The sequence below is a fragment of the Curcuma longa genome, chromosome 16, assembly GCF_044706935.1.
Source record: "Curcuma longa cultivar G26 ecotype Majalengka, Jawa Barat chromosome 16, ITB_CL_G26_1.1, whole genome shotgun sequence".
Classification (NCBI taxonomy): domain Eukaryota; kingdom Viridiplantae; phylum Streptophyta; class Magnoliopsida; order Zingiberales; family Zingiberaceae; genus Curcuma; species Curcuma longa.
In genome coordinates, this window is record NC_133876.1 from 8,980,330 (window position 1) to 8,987,037 (window position 6,708).

The window sequence follows — 6,708 nt, forward strand, 5'->3', positions numbered from 1 at the left end:
GTAGATTTAGAAAACTTATTTTTTACAAAATAAAAAAATTAAAATAGAAAAATTAAATAAACTAATAAGCTTGATTCGTCTAACTATAATTCAAATTTAAAATTTTCAATTTGATCCGTTTAAATTATAATTTAAACTTAAAATTTTAAATATTTTTTATATTTTGATAGACCTATGGGTTGGTCCGTTTAATCCGTAACTCATCTTAGATTGGGTTGGATTGGAGTTTTCCAATCCATCAAATTGATGGGCTGCTCCATCCCGATATGTTTCTAATGGATTAGTCTGTTTTATTATGAATTAATCCATTTGATAGTTAACTAAAATTATTGAAATAGATAAAAATTGAATCTCGGCGAAATTGAAGTAATATCTTCCTCCATCGTAACTAACTATTTACTTCCTTACAGATGATCATGAGATCGATCGTATGGGACCGCACGATCGTGTGAGACCGCTGGAGTGACGAAAGTATGCCTAAGATAAAATTAGTTAGTTTTAGTTAATGGACTTGTTTAGTGTAATAACTTAACTAGATAATTATTTTTTAGTAAGATCGAATAATTTTAAGGTTTAGGTTATTTTATAAAGAAAACCTTATGATCACAGAATTATAAACAGAAATTTCTAAATAAAATATTACAGGCATTGTTAAAAATAAAGAATTGCTGGCTATGGGGTTCGAACCCATGCGCACTTAGAATGCAGAAGATCTTAAGTTTTCCCCCTAACCACTCGGGCAAACCAGCAAGTTTGAATTAGTGGTTAAGATCTCAAATATTGGCCAATATGAAGGAGAATAATTGAGAATATTAATTTTTGCCCTTCTACGTTAAACAAATTTAATTAAATTAAATTTCTAAACAATAGATGGTTTAATGACTTAATTCACTCAAATTGACCAGTGGATACCAAGTTAGCCTATTTTGATGAGTCATTATCTTCGACTCAATGTTAATTAATGTGCTTTAATGACTATATATTATGACATATGCGAACTAGAGAAGAGAAAGGGGTAGATAGTTCGTTCCTTTTTCTCGATTTTGTGTGTTTGTCTATAATTGATTGGTACACATCAGAAATAAATAAATAATACATAAAAGATACACTAGCACAACACAAACCGTTTTACTTGGTTCACCATCTTTAAAGGTGATTACGTCGAAGATCTAGTCTTAACAAATTATTCCACTATCCTTCTATTTCTCTTTATCGGATACCTTTCAAAGACAGAAAAACTTCTTACAACTTATTTTAATCAAAATACAAGAAAATATAAAGATAAAATTAAAATTAAAATATAATTTAAATTAACAAGTTTATACGAATTGAACTTAGTGTTGCTTGCGGTTGATCGCTTGATTTTACCTATTGTTGGTACAGAAATGCACGAACACTTCACTATAAAACCTAAAAAAAAAAGGTTACTTTAAAATATCTCAAAATATTCTTTTATAGATCTGCTATTTGGACTGATTTTCACATATCAGACGATTGATATTACCCATCAATCGATTAATCAATTGTAGATTCGAACTTTATTTTTACTTGTTAGCTCAACGACTCCATCCACCTCAACATCAATCGACTATATCCAAAATCATCATTCGACTGTGTCCTAATCAGTCGAATCCCACAGTCGAGTTCTAAACTCTCTGTTCGCTCGAACAATTGACATTAGGTGGTTGATACACTCCATCAGTCGATTAACTATGATCAGTCAAGTTTTTCAATCGATTTCTAAAGTTTCTGTTCATTATTATAGTGCTATCAGCCGACTTAGCAAACTCATCAATTGATTATTAGTATAGTAAATTATTGTAGATCATTGTCCATAGTTACTATATAAATTAATGTCCACAGTAACAAACTCTAAAAATACCTCAAATTTCAATTTCAGAGTTTTGAGTCTATCAATCGATCAATACACCCTATCAACAGACTAATACTTATGTTTTAACTCTACCAAGGTTGAATTTTCATGCTTGGTATATGATTGATCTCAACCTATTAATTAGGACTTCCCATTTGATTTGTCGGGACTTAACTATTGCTAAATGTTCAATTTTTCTTAATTTAATTGGACTTCTCGTCTCATGTCTAACATTTAATTAATCATGATTTGTTAGAATTTCTCTTATTATCATGTATTCGATCCTCTATGGAGGCTTTTGCGACATTGTTATGATTTGAGAAAGAGTTAATGAGTGCTTGATTTTTTAGGTGTAGCAATCTTAATTATAAACAAACCATTCTTGTTGGTCCTAAGCATTTATGAAACTCACATGGATTGAACAAGATCAAGATGGGATATAATTTAATTTACATCCAATTTTTTCACGTATAAAAAATGATAATTCCACATAATTAAGCTAATTAATTAATTAACATTGAGATTTATGCTTTAAAGGGAATCATGCACTACTTTGTCACGTTTCTTTAATTTTTTTTACTTTACTTTAATTTCCTTTTTGATTACTTTTGCCTTTTACCTTGCCTCTTCTTGTACTCTACTAGCTTTAATCTTTTATGATGAGATCGACGAGTCCATATTTATTAAATCTAATTACGTTTTATAATCTTAATGACGACAATCTTTTAAATTGTTCATTCTATTTAAAAATAATTTCAGGTACATGAGTTGTCATTTAAGAATTAATTAAATACACGAGAAAAGAAAGCACTTTGCTTGTTACTGTGCATCCTCTAACAACAACTTGACTTGCAAGATCAATTGCCAATCTACAGTGCTGAAACTTTTTTCAACTTCAATGATTGCAATGAAAATTAATAATTAAAATATATCGTATGGTTAAGGAGGATCTATCGAAGTTGTTGGCTGGAATAATATTATTATTCCTAGAAAGAAAAATTAGAAACAAAGACAAATTATTTAGTACAGGCCTAAGTTATAATTAGTTAGTTAGAATATATATTCAAAGGGGGTTTGGAAAACAATATTGTTAGAAAAATAATAATTTAAACTTGTCACCCTCGTATCGATGGATATGGGGAGCACGGTGAGACTTGATCATGGTTTAAACTTGACGATTATTCGATCGCCTTCATTCGAGTACATGGTTAAGACACCCTAAGACTTAAGCATCCATGCAATTGGAGGCAAAAGGTGTCGTTTGAAAGGAACACAGAGCGTGGGAGCTTTACATGAAGGCCGACACAAGCTATCTCTCTTTCTAAAGGGAGCTAGGACCAACATCACATGGATACAGAGACAAAAACACATGGACTCTGAAGCATATATATATATAATAAAAATATTTTATACATAATAATATTTTTGACAAAAAAGATGCCCATTTAAATCAGCTGGAAGAAATATAAGTTTCAACCACATTGTCAATTTCAGTCGGCTGATGGAGATATATATCCATGATTTTCTTTTTCTTTATATATTTATATATATATATATATATTATTTTATGAAAGAAAAAAGAAATCCTGAAGCGATCGACCACCAGCATGACGTTTTCTACGCCCCACACTCTCCCATCAACTTCTCTACCTAATTACAATACAAATAGCTCTCTATCTTCTCTTCGAATTTTTCCACCTTCCATCCAATCTCTCGCCTCCTCTGACTGAATTATACAAATATCAACTAACTCTTCCAGATCTGCGCTTGTTTTTCCTTTTTTTCATTTTTTACTACAAAATATTTCACTTTCCTGGTCGCCATTGCTTGCTCACTTCACTGATCTCCGCCAATGAAGAACTGAAGAAACCATACCAAATCAAGCATGTTCAAGGCTGCAGCAGCTCGATGGAGAAGCAACGACAAGAACAGGGTCAAGGTCGTCTTCAAATTCCAACTGCAAGCGACCCAAGTAAGCGGTCGATCGATCACTTTATCGATCAAGTTCCTCCTGAAATTCTGACACTGACATTGTTGAATCGTGCCGTTAGATTCTAGTTTCCGGCACTTCAGTAGCGCTGTCGGTGAGTTTGGTGCCTCTCGACGTCGGGAAGCCGACGTCGGCCGTGAGATCGGAGAAGGTCTCCGGCGGGGTCTGCAGGTGGTCGAGCCCAGTTTATGAAACAGTGAAGTTAGAGCGGGATCCCAAGAGTGGGAAGATCCATGACAAGTTCTATAAGTTTCTGGTTTCTGAATCTGTATGAGAGATTGTTTTGATAAATTTTTGGATCTTTTGGCTCCTGAATTATATTTTCTGCTAATAAATCATTCTTTTTTGTGTTTTTTCAGGGACCAACCAGATCTGGACAGCTTGGAGAAGCCATTGTTAACCTTGCAGATTATGTTGAGTTCTTTAAGCCTTCCTCTCTTTCCCTGCCTCTCAGGGCTGGAGCTCTTTTGCACGTAAGCATTTATTGAGCTTCATGAGCAATTTGTTTCTCAGGTCGTCATAATTATCGTCGAGTCGCATTCATTCCAACTATTTTCGGATGACTACATCGGCATTTACGGTTTTAGTTTATCTCTTAGTCGTGTTCTTCAATCCTTTCATGGATTTGGTTTGCTTGAATGGCAGGTTACCTTACAGAGAATGCAGGGCGAGGGAGAAAGGTGAAAACAGCCGGAAGAAATTATTTGCATACAATTTTTACTCCTTTTGACAGGCTTTCTTCTTCTTCTTCTTTTGATGATTAGGGAAGCTGAAGAAAATGGAGATGCAACATCAGGGAAACAAGGAAGAACCATGAAGAGCCAATTGATCGAGGAAGAAGTCCGAGCTTCTAGTCGCAAGAACGATACCGAGCCTATGAAAGAAAAGGTGAACCTGTTGCTAGATCTTATCTTTTTGCTAAAATCTTTCATGTAACTGATTGTGTTTATCTGAACTTGACTTTTGTTCTTCACTTCAATTTTCAGTTTCAAACTTACGATGAGTCTCTCACTCTTGATGCTGCATCAGTGGCTAGTTCCGAGAGCAGCTCAGACGTCATTCATGGAAGCATCCATAGAGACTCCACAGTGCTCAAGATCAGCTCGGGAGATTCATCCGGGTCGGCGAACAGCTCGAGCGAGTCAGGATTCGACACCGTCGATAAACTCCGCAGAGAAGTCTTTCTCTTTGACAAGGAAGGTGGAAGTGTCTGAGCTAGAGATTCAGACTATGAGAAAGCAAATTGCCAAGGAAAACAGAAGGGCGCAAGAGCTTTCGCAGGAGATCAGCAGCCTCAAGAGGAGCGAGACGCGCTCATGTCGTCGCGAAAGGTAACGAGTGAGCCAGACCTTGATGTAGAAGATCCCCTGTCCATGGTTGAAGAAATCAAGCAGGAGTTGGAGCACGAGAAGAATCTGAACTCGAGTCTTCGCTTGCAACTGCAGAAGACGCGCGAAGCTAACTCCGAGCTGCTACTCGCAGTTAGAGATCTCGACGAGCTGGTGGAGCAGAAGGACAGGGAAACACACAGCGCTAGATGCTGCAGAACTCCGGACGATGCAGATTGCCCGCAACCGCATCAAACTACTGACTTGAGCCTTGCATGCTCATTGGAGAAGAAGATCATCATCGACCTCAACGACGAGATTGAGTTGTACAAGAGAGACCGCGAAGATTTGGAAATGCAGATGGAACAGCTCGCTTTGGACTATGAAATTTTGAAGCAAGAAAACCATGACATGGCTTCTCAGCTCGAGCAAACGCGGCTGCGGGAGCAACTAAGAATGCAGTATGAATGCTCAGCGCATTCAGCAATCATCAACGACCTCGAGTCCCATGTCGAATGCTTAGAGAGGGAGATTCGGCAGCAAGCTGAATCATTCGAGTCAGACGTAGAAGCCATGGTAAACGCGAAGACTGAAGAAGAGAAGAAGGCCCTGCGAGCGGAGGGAGCCCTGCGCAAAGCGAACTGGAACGGCGTTCGAATCGCCGAACGCCTTCGCGAGGAACTCACCAGGCTGTCTTCACACGCTTCATCTGTGTTCTTCGAGAACGAAAAAATAGTCAGGAAAACACTGAAAAGAAGTGAGTGATTTGCGGTCACAAAGAAGGCATTTGGCGAAGATGTTGGAGAAAAACAAGGAAGATTTGGTATCTCTACAGAGACAGTACCAGAGGAATCTCAGACAGCTATTAGATCTTTTACGTTTCAAATCAAAAGAAGCAGAAAGACTGCAGTTGCAAATCAGAAATAAGAACGAAGAGTTTGAAAGTTGTAAGAACTGTCTTGAATCAAGTTTGGAGGAGATTGAAGGGCTCAAGACGATGCTTCAAAACCAGAATTCGAACCAGGAGTTAGAAAACCTTGGCTTGAAGCATAAATCACTGTCAAAACTCAATCAGAACATTTTTACTGATGTAAGTAATCTTAAACGTAGGTTTCGTTTTATCTGATTACTTGAAGAACTGCATGCTTACATAATACTACAATGCAGGGAAAAGAGCAGAGCTGTGAAGTCAGAAGTGATGCTAATTTGATGAAAGATTTAGATGACAACATTGTTAACTGCGCATGTAATCAGTTTAATGTAGCTGGAGAATTGAGCAAGATAGCTGCCCTAAAGAGAAAAACAGATCAATGGAAGATGATCTAAAGGAAATGCAAGAAAGATATTCTGAAATAAGCTTGAAGTTTGCTGAGGTGGAAGGAGAAAGGCAACAGCTTGTGATGACAATTCAACTCTTAAGAATGCCTTGAAGAATTAGATTATGCTCAAATGAGTGTTAATAGTGTTCATTGAAGAAGTCTTTGTTTTTTTTTGAGAGTCCAAATTGATTCTTTTGT

General features: G+C 36.7%; 1 non-coding gene and 1 pseudogene across 1 annotated transcript; one reads left to right on the forward strand and one right to left on the reverse strand.

The window, feature by feature from the left end:
- Positions 1-666: 666 nt before the first annotated feature.
- On the reverse strand, positions 667-749 carry TRNAL-UAA (transfer RNA leucine (anticodon UAA)). Its single transcript has one exon. It is a non-coding gene; the product is annotated as a tRNA-Leu (tRNA).
- A 3,009-nt stretch (positions 750-3,758) lies between these two features.
- LOC141848039 (uncharacterized) lies at positions 3,759-6,629 on the forward strand (annotated as a pseudogene).
- The last annotated feature ends 79 nt before the right edge of the window (positions 6,630-6,708 follow it).